Here is a 13,662-nt window from a genome sequence, read left to right as displayed (position 1 = left end):
TTTTAATGTCCTCCAAACTATTCCTTATGTTCCACAAGTAAGTGACACCATATGATAATTGACTTTCTCTGTTTGACTTATTTCATTTAGCATAATCTCCTCCAGTCCCATCGATGTTAATGAAAAACTTGGGTATTCATCCTTCTGATGCTTGAGTAATATTCCATCTGTATATAGACCAAATCTTCTTCCATTTGTCAGCTGAAGGGCATCTTGTCTCTTCCCACATTTTGGCTATTGTGGACATTGCTGCTATGAACATTGGGATGCATATGACCCCTCTTTTCACTACGTCTGTATCTTTGGGGTAAATATCCAGTAGTGCAATTGCTGGGTTATAGGGGAGCTCTATTTTTAATTTTGGGGGGAAAATCCACACTGTTTTCCCAAGTGGCTGCACTAATTTGTATTCCCACCAACAGTGTAAGATGGTTGCCCTTTCACCACAACTTCTCCAACATTTATTGTTTCTTGCCTTGTCAATTTTTGCCATTCTAAATGGTGTATAAGGTGGTATCTCAATGTGGTTTTGATGTAGGGTCTCATATTTCCACTTCAGGAGGAAATAAAGAATAATGGTGTTGGGAGCAGTGCATTGAGTAATTAAGAATGTGGACTCCAGAGGCAGTAAAGTTGTAACTTTAATGTAACATCATTAACCTGATGGCTAATGATAATAAACACTTGTTCATGTGTCTGCTAGCCATTTGTATGTCTTCTTTGGAGAAGTGTCTGTTCATGTCTTCTGCTCATTTTTTGATGTGATTATCTGTTTTTTGGGGGATGTTGAGTTTCTTTATAGTTCTTTATAGATCTTGGATATCAGTTCCTTGTCTGTAGCGTCATTTGCAAATATAGTCCGTGGGTTGCCTTTTTGTTTTGTTAACTGTTTCCTTTGCTGTGCAGAAGCTTTTTATCTTGATGAAGTCCCAAAAGTTCATTTTTGCTTTTATTATCCTTACCTTTCGAGGCATATCTTGAAAGAATTTTCTGTGGCTCATGTCAAAGAGGTTACTGTCTGTGTCCTCCTCTGGGATTTTGATAGATTCCTGCCTCATGTTGAGGTCTTTTATCCATTTCAAGTTTATCTTTGGTATGGTGTAAGAGAATGGTCGAGTTTCATTTTTCTACACATAGCTGTACAATTTTCCCAGCACCATTTATTGAAGAGACAGTCTTTTTTCCACTGTATATTTTTTCTTACTTTGTTGAAGATTATTTGACCATAGAGTTGAAGGTCCATATCTGGGCTCTCTACTCTGTTCCATTGGTCTGTGTGCCTGTTTTTGTTCCAGCACCAAGCTGTCTTGGTGATCACAGTTTTGTAGTAAATCTTGAAATCAGGCAACATGATGCCCCCAGTTTTGTTTTTCTTTTTCAATATTTCCTTAGCAATTTGGGGTCTCTTATGGTTCCATATAAATTTTAGGACTGTTTGTTCCAGCTCTTTTGAAAAATGCCATTGGTATTGTGATTAGGATGGCATTGAAAGTATTGGTTACTCTGGGCAGCACAGTAATTTTAACAAAGTTTATTCTTCCAATCCATATGCATGGAATGTTTTTCCATCTTTTTGTGTCTTCAGTTTCTTTCATGAGTGTTTTGTAGTTCCTAGAGTATAGATCCTTTCCTCTTTGGTTAGGTTTATTCCAAGGTATCTTATGGTTTTTGATACTATTATAAATGGAATCAATTCTCTAATCTCTCTTTCTACAGTTTCATTGTTAGTATATAGAAAAATAGCTGATTTCTGGGCATTGATTTTTGTATCCTACCACATTACTGAATTGTTGTATGAGTTTTAGTAATTTGGGAGTGGAGATTTTAGGTCTTCCACACAGAGTATCATGTCTTCTGTGAAGAGAGAGAGTTTGACTTCTTCTTTGCCAATTTGAATACATTTTTTTTCTTTTTGTTGTCTGATTACTGTTGCTAGGACTTCTAGTACTATGTTAAACAACAGTGGTAAGAATAGCCAAACTATGGAAAGAACCTAGATGTCCATCAACAAATGAATGGATAAAGAAGATGTGGTATATATATATAATGGAATACTATGCAGCCATCAAAAGAAATGAAATCTTGCCATTTGCGACAACATGGATGGAACTAGAGCGTATCATGCTTAGCAAAATAAGTCAAGCAAAGAAAGATAACTATCATATGATCTCCCTGATATGAGTAAGTGGTGATGCAACATGGGGGCTTAAGTGGGTAGGAGAAGAATCAATGAAACAAGATAGGATTGGGAAGGAGACAAACCATAAGTGGCTCTTAATCTTACAAAACAAACTGAGGGTTGCTGGGGGGAGGGGGATTTGGAGAAGGAGGGGTGGAGTTATGGACATTGGGGAGGGTATGTGCTTTGATGAGTGCTGTGAAGTGTGTAAACCTGGCGATTCATAGACCTGTACCCCTGGGGATAAAAATACATGTTTATAAAAAAATAAAAAATTTAAAAAAATAAAAAAGAATGGGCATCCTTGTTGATTTCCTGATCTGAGTGGGAAGACTCTCAGCTTTTCTCCATTGAGAATGATATTCACTATGGATTTTTCATAGATGGATTTTATGAAGTTGAGGAATGTTCTCTCTATCCCTATACTCTGAAGCATTTTAATCAGGAAAGGATGCTGTATTTTGTCAAATGCTTTTTCTGCATCAATTGAGAGGACCATGTGATTCTTGTCTTTTCTCTTATTTATGTGTTCTATCACATTGATTGATTTGTGTATGTTTAACCACTCTTGCACCCCAGGGATAAATCCCACCTGATCCTTATGGACAATCTTTTCAATGTATGTTGGATCCTATTGGCTAGTATTTTGGTGAGAATTTTGGTATCCATGTTCATCAGGGATATTGGTTTGTAATTCTTCTTTTTGATGGGGCCTTTGCCTGGTTTTGGGATCAAGGTAATTCTGGCCTCATAAAAAGTCTGGAAGTTTTCCTTCTGTTTCTATTTTTTGAAACAGCTTCAGGAGAATAGGTATTATTTCTTCTTTGCATGTTTGGTAGAATTCCCCAGGGAATCCATCAGGCCCTTGACCCTTGTTTCTCTGGAGGTTTTTGATCACTGCTTCAATCTGGTTTCTGGCTATTGGTCTATTCAGGTTGTTAATTTCTTCCTGGTTTAGTCTTAAAAGTTTATAAGTTTCCAGAAATGCATCCATTTCTTCAAGGATGCTTAACTTATTGACATATAGTTGTTGATAATAATTTCTGAGAATTATTTCTATTTCCTTGTTGTTAGTTGCGATCTCCCCCTTTTCATTCATAATTTTATTAATTCAGGTCCTTTCCCTTTTCTTTTGGATAAATCTGCTCAGTAATTTACTGATCTTTTAACTCTTTCAGAGAACCAGCTTCTAGTTTCATTAATGTGTTCTACTGTATTTCTGGTTTCTAATTCATTGATCTCTGATCTAATCTTAATTTTTCCCTTCTCATGCATGGTTAGGTTTAATTTGTTGTTGATTCTCCAGTTCTTTAAAGTATAAAGACAGTTTGAGTTTGGGATTTTTCTATTTTTTTTGAGTGAGGCTTGAATGGTTATCCACCTCAGGACTGCCCTTAATTTTTGCCATTCTTATAAGTGTATGAGTCTATGAGCACTCAACGTGCTATGAATCTTTTTTGTTTTGTCCAAATCCAAGGCATGATTTCCCATTTTTTCTTTTTTTTTATCTTTTTTTTTTTTTAATCTTTAGAGGGTGAGAGCACAGGGGTGAAAGAACAGAGGGCAAGAGAAAATCTCAAGCAGACTGCCCACTGAGCAGGTAACCCAGTGAGGGGCTTGATGTGGGCTCAGTCTTGTGACCCTAAGATCATGCATGACCTGAGCCAAAATCAAGAGTCAAATACTTAACCAACTGCACCACCCAGGCATTCTGCCAAATTTTTTCTTGAGCTGTCTTTACATATGTTGGAGACTAAGCAGGGATGTTTCTGAATAAATAAAGCTTTATGTTTTCCAGGAAAAGTCCTAGTAGAAAAACACAAATCACCTTTCCTGGGAATTAGTTCTAGCATCACTGTAATAAAGAGGAAGTCAATGAACCATTCTCTTCACCAATCTTGAGGAAACCATTAGCATTCATTAACCATGGAAAAACAAAATTTCCAATATGAACTTTCAAAAACATCTGAGAATATATAAAGTGCTACTTCCAAGCATGCCCCAACTGCATGGACATCTTTAAATTTTCTTCTTGTTAAAGATAATTCTCATCAGGAAGCTCAGGAGACATTCCCCAAGAGTGAGTGCCAAAAGCAAGACATAATTACCATACTTCTTGGGCCTAAGTAAAACAAAAACAAAAACAAATAAACCACAACAACAACAGCAACAAAAAACAGACTCTCAAAGAAGGAAGAATGCTAATGTGTTAGAGAACATGAGACTATAAAAGCTAGAGTTCTTGCTGTGGAAGAAATCTGCCTCCAAGAACTATACTCCAAGCGAAAGTTAAAGACGCTAGAAGTAAAGAATCATTTCTTAATGGCAAGGCATATAAAAGTCGTCCATGGTGACATTTCTTTAAAAAGCATGCTTCTATTTTAAAATCAATCCCAGAATGAAATAAATGTTTACATTTTCAAAGGCAGTCTAACTAAATAACCAAAATATATCAAGCAGGGAATCACATGAGTAAATGTGCCATATCCATACAATGGAATGTTGCCAGTCATTAAGAATAATAGCCTAGAAATACTTAATGGGACACAATAAATGCAAATTATATATTTTGGATTTAAAAAGTATTCTCCAAAAAAATAACTCAATTATGGTGCAATTTTGAAATGTGTGAAGGTGTGCACGTATCAGTGTGATAACAGATTTCTTCTGAATGGTAGAGCATCTTAACAGTTTATGTGTATTTTCTGATTTTTTTCAGAATTAGCATGTGTTAATTCTATGAAATAAGCAAATATGTTTTAAAATATCCTAAGAGGAGAGATTTGTGTGCAATCAATAAGATACTATCTATCTTGAATGATAGAATTGCTTAGACTGAGGATTTTTTGGTGTACATGAGGCCTTCCTAAGGGAAGCTGTTCTGAACTCCAAATCACTACTGTTAGGCTGCCAATAAATAACCCTGGCTCAGAAAGCTTAATATGATCCACCTACAGATACCCACTGGCTAAGTGGGAACAGGTGTTCATCTAAGCAGAGTCTTACACTGCCCATAGCTAACCATACATTAGCATTATGGAACGGCATAAAGAGTTAGAAAGTCATGGGTTTTTCAAAATGGCAACAGTAAAATAACAACGTGAACCCACCCATTAAATTTAACCCTGTCACTGGCAAGGCCAGATTTATAGCTGAGGCCAAAGAGTCTGTTTTTTCTCTCTTTGCTTCACTTCTTAAAAGGAGAAAGCACATTAAACAGATCAAGATAAATTAGTGGCAGAAGTGTAGAAACCAGGAAAATAAAAACCAAGACAAAAGCTACCATACTAAAATATGACCTCAAACAGCCTTATAAGCTCTGAGGTGGGAGGGAATAAATGGCCTGAAAAAGTCTTTTCATACATATCTTTCTAAATAAGAGGGGGAGATAAATCATGAGAGACTGTGGTTTCTGAGAAACAAACTGAGGGTTTTGGAGGGGATGGGGGTGAGGGTTGGGTGAGCCTGGTGGTTGGTATTAAGGATGGCATCTTTTGCATGGAGCACTGGGTGTGGTGCATAAACAATGCATCTTGGAACACAGAAAACATTTTAAATTTAAAAATTAAATAAATTAATTAATAATAATAAATTCTTTCTAAATGCCTTCTAATTTTCTAAATAAAAATGGAGTATATGAAATTCACTTATTACTGAAGCTATATTTGCATTTCGGTGACATGTGGTATACAATTCAGTAATGGTCAAGTTGGCTGCAATGCACAAAAGCAGGGGTGCATTAGCAGTGGCCTAAATAGGTGGTAACACCTGGAATTGGGCCACATGGCACCACTGAGTAGCACACTGCATTCATACAAACCAGTTTCCTCCACTGTACTGATCTCATTTGATCTTTAAACATGCATAGTGATGTACATAGGGCAGATATGATTGTTACTACTCTCATTTTTCAGATAGGGATACAGGGCCAATCATTCACAACCAGAAACGTCTAGTACTTGAAAAGATACTGGTGATCCCAAAATGACAATGTCAAACTAACTCTCAAAAACACAGAAATACCAAATTAGTAAATCATTGTTCTATTTCCCACTCTAAAGGATGAAAACATTCTTTAGATTTTTAAAAATCAAATTCTAGAATGTCTTCTTTTCCCAAATACCCATCTGTTTCTGGAAAGGTTTTTTGTTTTTGTTTTTGTTTTTTATTTCTTTTTTTTTTTAATTTTTTATTTTCTATAAACATATATTTTTATCCCCAGGGGTACAGGTCTGTGAATCGCCAGGTTTACACACTTCACAGCACTCACCAAAGCACATACCCTCCCCAATGTCCATAACCCCACCCCCCTTCTCCCAACCCCCCTCCCCCCAGCAACCCTCAGTTTGTTTTGTGAGATTAAGAGTCACTTATGGTTTGTCTCCTTCCCAATCCCATCTTATTTCATTGATTCTTCTCCTACCCACTTAAGCCTCCGAGTTGCATCACCACTTACTCATATCAGGGAGATCATATGATAGTTGTCTTTCTCTGCTTGACTTATTTCTCTAAGCATGATACGCTCTAGTTCCATCCATGTTGTCGCAAATGGCAAGATTTCTGAATGGATAAAGAAGATGTGGTATATATACACAATGGAATACTATGCAGCCATTAAATTTCTTTTAATTGAGGTGAAATTCACATAACAAAAAGATGATACATTTTAAAGTGAAAGATTCAGTGACATTTAGTATATTGACAACATTGTGACACCACCACATCTACTTAGTTCTAAAATATTTTCATCAGTCCAAAATAAAACCTCATAACCATTGAGAAATTAACCCCCTTCCTCCAGCCCCTAACAACCGCTAATCTGTGGTGTCCCTATGGAATCACTGTGATATGTCATGTAAATGAAAGCATACAATATGTAACCTTTTGTGTCTGACTTCTTTCAAATGGCATAATGTTTTGGCATAATGTTTTTGAGGTTCACCACATTGTAGTTTATACCAATACCACATTCAATTATATATGTATATATATATACTGCAGTTTTGTCAATCCATGTATTGGTTCATGGACATTGACTTGTTTTCATCTTTTGGCTAATGTAAATGATGCTACTATGAATATTTATAGGCAGGTAACTGTTTTAGTTCTTGTTTTCAGTTCTTTTGTGCATTTATAAGAATGGAGATATCTATATAAATTTTCTATTTCTTCTTGGGTTAAAGTCAATAGCTTGTGACTTTCTAGAAATTTGTTGATTTCATCTAAGTTACCTAATTAATAGTATTCCCTTATAATCCTTATAATTTTATAAGGTATCTCCTTTTAATTAAATTTAGAAATTTGATCTATGTCTCGCATATTCTCTCCCCACCTCTTTCTCTTTCAGTCATGCTAAGAGTTTACCCATTATGTTGATCTTTTTTTTTTAATTTTTTATTTTTTCAGCATAACAGTATTCATTATTTTTGCACCACATGTTGATCTTTTCAAAGAAGCAACTTTTGGTTACACTGATTTTTCTCTATTGTTTTTCTGTTCTCTGTTTTATTAATCTTTACTTTTTTGTTCTTTCTCTTTGCTTTAGTTTTAGTTTACTCCACTTTTTTCCATGTCTTACAGAAAGACATTATGAATATTTCCTTCTCTTTTAATATCAGTGTCTCCTGCTATAAATTTCCCTTTAAACACTGGGTTAGCTGCTTCCAGGAGTTTAGGTATATTAGGTCTTCATTTTCTTTCATCTCAAAATATTATCTAATTTTCTTTAGATTTCTTTGACCCACCAGTTATTTAGGAGTGGGTGTTTTAATTTCCACATTTTTGTGAATTTCCCAATTTCCTTATGTAATTGATTTCTAATTTCATCTCACTGTAGTTTGAAACAATACTTGGTGTAGTTTCAGATCTTACAAATGTATTGAGACTTGTTTTGTGCAAAGCATCTCATCTATCCTGGAGAGTGTTCCATGTTCACTTGAAAAGAATGTGTGTTCTGTTGCTACTGGGTTGGGTATTCCACAGAAGTCTAGTTAATAGTGTTATTCACATCTTCTATCCTTCTATCCTTCTATCCCAGAAGATCCTATTGATCTTCTGTTTACTTGTTCTATCTTTTACTGAAATTAGGATTTTAAAGTCCCCATCTGTTATTCTAGAATTGAGTATCCTACTTTCCATTCTGTCAGTTTTTATTTCATTTATTTTGGGGCTCTATTTGCAGGTATATATATGTTTATAAATGTATCTTCTTTATGGATTGGTCCTTTTATCATTATAAAATGTCTCCCTTTCCCTATAGTAGCATATTTTGTTTTAAAGTTTATTTTGTCTGATATTAATATTGTCACTGAAGCTTTCTTGTAGCTGATTGCATAATAAAAGTTTTCCCATCTTTTTACTTTCAACCTGTATGTTTGTATCTAAAGTGTATTTGAAGTGTTATTCTTGCAGACAGAATATATATGGTCTTATTAGTTTTTAATCTATTCTGCCAATCTTTGTCTTCTTATTGGATTTTTTATGACATTCACATGTAGTATTATTGTTGACAGATTTCATCTTCCATTTCATTTTTATTCTTCATGTTCCTCATGTCTTTTTGTTTTTCTATTCTTCCTTTAGTGCTTTATTTTGCATTAAGTGAGTATTTTCTAGTGTTATTTTAATTCCTTTAACAGCTTTTCACTATATTTTCTGAGTTATTTTCTTAGAATTTGCTCTAGTGATATAACATATATCTTATCAGAATCAAATTCAGGTTTAATCCCAAAATGATCTAGAAATGTTACTACTACATAGCTCTATCCCTTCTTTTCTCTTTTTGTGGTATTACTGTTATAAATATTATACCTCTCTATTTCCAAATCCATCAATACATTGTTGTAATTATTATTTATATAACTTTATAACTATTAAGTTATCTGATAGATGAAAAGAGAGTAAGTGTACAATGTATACAGGAATCCAAATCCTGTCAGAAGTTTACTATAATAACCTCCTTATTTTTCACTTCCAGTTCTCTCCATTTGTTCCTGAAGATTTGAAGTACCATCTGGTTTCATTTCTTACTCCAGTACAACTTAGCTCCTACTCACCTCTGTTGAACCTCTGTTATATATTGGCAAATATATAACATTTCCATATGTTATACCCCAACAATACAACCATATGCACTTTAATATAATCGTTTTTAAATAAGTTGAGAAAAGAAGAAGCAATATGATTTTTTACTATCTTTTCTATGATTATATGGTTTCTTTAATGGAGGTCTGTTCTTTTTCATGTGAATTTGAATTAATGTCTGTGGTCACTTGCTTTCAGCCATGAAAAACAAACAAACAACAAAACAAAACAAAAATTTAGTATTTCTTGTAAAGCATGCCAATTCATAACAAATTCACTATCTCTGCTTATCTTAGATTGTCTTTTTTCCTTCATGTTTGAAAGAACATTTTGCTGAATATAAGAGAGCCACTTGGCAGTTTTTCTTCAGCACACTGAATATGTCATCTCACTGCCTCTAGCTTTTATTGCTTCTGCTGAGCAGTCAGCTATTAATTTTGTTGGAGTTCCTCCATAAGTCATTTCTTTTGCCACATTCAAGATTTTTCTCCTTTGTCTTTGCTTTTGACATTTTTACTACATATCACTGTGTAGATCATTTTGTGTTTATCCTAAGTGAATTCTGTTGAGCTTTTTTATATGTGTATTAATTTCTTCCATTAAATTTGGGACACTTTCAGCTATTATCTCCTCAACTATGTTTTGTTTCTCTCTTTTCTTTCTGTTACTCACATTGCGCATATATTGCTGTGTTTAATAGTGTGTCACATTTCTGTGAGGATCTGTTCACTTTCTTCATTATTTTTCTCTTTGCATTATGTAATCTCTATTTTTTTCACTATTCCTGGATTTTATTTATATTCAAGTTAATTAATGTGTAGTGTATTATTAGTTTCAGGGGTAGAATTTAGTGATTCATCAATCGCATGTAATACCCAGTACTCATTACATCAACTACCCTCCCTAATGCCTATCACCTTGTTACTGGATCCCCCTGCCCAACTCCCTTCTGACAACCTTTATTTTGTTCCCTATAGTTAAGAGTCTCCTATTTTTTGCCTCCCTCTCTGTCCTTATCATAGTTTAATTTTTCCTTCCTTTCCCCTATGTTTATCAGTTCTGTTTCTTAAATTCCACATATGAGAGAAAGCATAGAGTATTTGGCTTTCTCTGACTGACTTATTTCACTTAGCATAATACCCTCTAGTGCTATCCATGTTGTTGCAAATAGCAAGATTTCATTCTTTCTGATGGCTGAGTAATATTCCATGGACTATATATACTGTATCTTCTTTATCCATTCATCTGTCAATGGACATTTGGACTCTTCCCATATTTTGGCTATTGTGGACATTGCTTCTATAAACATTGGGGTGCATGTGTCCCTTCAAATCATTAGTTTTATATACTTAACATACTTACTGGTACAATTACTGTATCCTAGGGTAGTTCCATTTTTAACTTTTTGAGGAAACTCCATACTGTTTTCCAGAGTGGCTGCAGCAGTTTACATTCCCATCGACAGTGTAAGATGGTTCCCCTTTCTGTACATCCTCACCAACATCTGCTTTTTTTTTTTTTAATGGTGTTATGTTAGTCACCATACAATACATCATTGGGTTTTGATGTAATTCCAAAATTTATTGTTTATGTATAACACCCAGTGTTCCGTGCAATACTTGCCCTCCTTAAAACCATCACCAGGCTCACCCAACTCCCCACCATCTCCCCTTCTAAAACCCTCAGTTTGTTTCTCAGAGTCCACAGTCTCTCATAGTTCATCTTTCCCTCCAATTTCTCCACCTTCAATTTTCCTTTCCTCTTCCTAATGTCCTCCATGTTATTCCTTGTGTTCCACAGGTAAGTAAAACCTTATGATAACTGACTTTTCCTGTTTGATTTACTTCACTTAGCATAATCTCCTCCGGTTTCATTCATGTTGATGCAAAAGTTGGGTATTCATTCTTTCTGATGGCTGAGTAATATTCCATTGTATATATGGACCACACCTTCTTTATCCATTTGTCTGTTGAAGGGCATCTTGGCTCTTTCCACGGTTTGGTTATTGTGGATATTGCTGTTATGAATATTGGGGTACATATGGCCTTCTGTATCTCTGGGGTAAATACCCAGTAGTGCATCTGCTGTTTCTTGAGTTGTTAATTATAGCCATTCTGACTGGTATGAGGTGCTACCTGTGTCAGTTTGATTTGATGTATCTTCAAATTTACTAATTCTCCTGCCAATTCAAAGCTATTAATAGTAATTAATAGTAAATTTTTCATGGTAATTATTTCATTTTTCAACTCTAAATCTTTCATTTGGTTCTTGTTTTATCATATCTCTCACTTAATTAACTAAAACTCTTTGATATGTTAGAAAGGATGTGATACAATCATCAGGGAAAAAAAGTAATAGAGTGGAGTTTTCATCCATGTTTAAAGAATCCAACAACACTTAAAAGGCAAAATCTGTATTTTATTGGTTCCATGTTGTGGATTCAAATCTTATAAAAATCATCCAGCATTCAGATGGCTTGGTCCAGTCTATGAGAATTCACTGGAGTCTATAGACAAACCCAGGTGGGCAATGACTTCCTGATATAATATGTAACATTCTGTCTGTTTGTATGCATGTTATTCTTTTCAATGAGAGAGTTAATGACTTGTATAATATGCAACTTAGAGAGCTCTATGATTCATTCAATAGTCAGTCCTTATCCTGTGCCATGTTAGATGCTAGATGCTGTTGTATCAATTAATTAATTTGGGGTAAAAAAAAAATTCCTAAACCTATTGGCTTAAAACAACAAGATTTTATTTTTGCTCATGAATCTATGGATCATCTGGATAGTACTGATTTGTTCCAGGTTTAGTTGGTCATAGAATGGCTTGCTCATGCATTCATGGACAGCTGGTGGGTCATCTAAAAACTGGTGGGTCTGGGACAACCTTACACAACTGGAAGTTTCCTGCCTGAGGCAGTAGTGAAGATTGAGCCACATGTCTCTCATGATTTAATAGGTTGGCACAGACTGATTGATATGGTGCTAGCAAGGTTCCAAGAGAGAGTAAAGAACACTCAAACCCCACTGAACTCTCGGCTTAAAACTGGCACATTACATTCTGACACATTTTTTTTTTTGCAAATGCAAGTCAAAAAGTCAGCCCAGATTCAAGAAATAGAGAAATAAGCTTCACCTCTTAGTGAAAGAAAATTCAAAATTATACTGCAAAAGTTACTGTTTAGGGCAGAATATAGAATTAAGAGAATTTATGCAATTTTCCCTTTGCCATTTATTTACACCCTTGCCATGGCCTCACAACAAACACACTGTACTTCCCCACTCCTTGACTTTATATTTGGCCACATAAATTTATTTGACTTCCATGTGGGTGGAAGTCAAAGTGTGTCAATTCTGAACACAGGTCTTAAAAAGCCTGTCTGTTCTTCTTGTCCTCTTATATCTTGCATTGCCATTAAAAAAAAAAAAAGGGGGGGAGGAGTCAAGATGGCGGAGAAGTAGCAGGCCGAGACTACTTCAGCTACCCGGAGATCAGCTAGATAGCTTATCTAAAGATTGCAAACACCTGAAAATCCATCGGCAAATCGAAGAGAAGAAGAACAGCAATTCTGGAAACAGAAAACAACCACTTTCTGAAAGGTAGGACCGGCGGAGAAGTGAATCCAAAGCGACGGGAAGATAGACCCCGGGGGGAGGGGCCGGCTCCCGGCAAGCAGCGGAGCAACCCCACACAAAATCAGGACTTTTAAAAGTCTGTTCCGCTGAGGGACATCGCTCCAGAGGCTACCCGGGGCAAAGCCCACACGGGGTCAGCGTGGCCTCAGGTCCCACAGGGTCACAGAAGGATCATGGGTGTCTGAGTGTCGCAGAGCTTGCGGGTATTGGAACGGGAAAGCCGGCTACAGAGACAGAGCCGACAATAAGCTCGCAGCTCGGGGAGACCTTGAACCGGTCACAGGCTCGGTGAGCTCGGAGCGTGGCCGGAGGTCAGGCAGACGGGAGTAACTGGGCGCGGTTCTCTGAGCGTGCACTGAGGAGTGGGGCCCTGGGCTCTCGGCTCCTCCGGGCCGGAGAGCAGGAGGCCGCCATTTGTATTCCCGTCCTCCGGAACTCTACAGAAAGCGCTTAGGGAATAAAAGCTCCTGAAAGCAAACCCAAGCGGATTACTCACCCCAGCCACGGGTAAGGGCGGTGCAATTCCACCTGGGGCAAAGACACTTGAGAATCACTACAACAGGCCCCTCCCCCAGAAGATCAACAAGAAATCCAGCCGAGACCAAGTTCACCTAACAAAGAGTGCGGTTTCAATACCAAGGAGAGCAGCAGAATTCTAGAGGAGGAGAAAGCAAAGCACGGAACTCATGGCTTTTGCCCTGTGATTTTTTTTAGTCTTGCAGTTAATTTAATTTTTTTCTTTTTCATTTTTTGTTTTTTT

This window comes from Mustela lutreola, chromosome 9 (genome assembly GCF_030435805.1).
Source record: "Mustela lutreola isolate mMusLut2 chromosome 9, mMusLut2.pri, whole genome shotgun sequence".
In the NCBI taxonomy this organism is placed as follows: Eukaryota; Metazoa; Chordata; class Mammalia; order Carnivora; family Mustelidae; genus Mustela; species Mustela lutreola.
Note: the sequence above shows the minus strand (reverse complement) of the source record.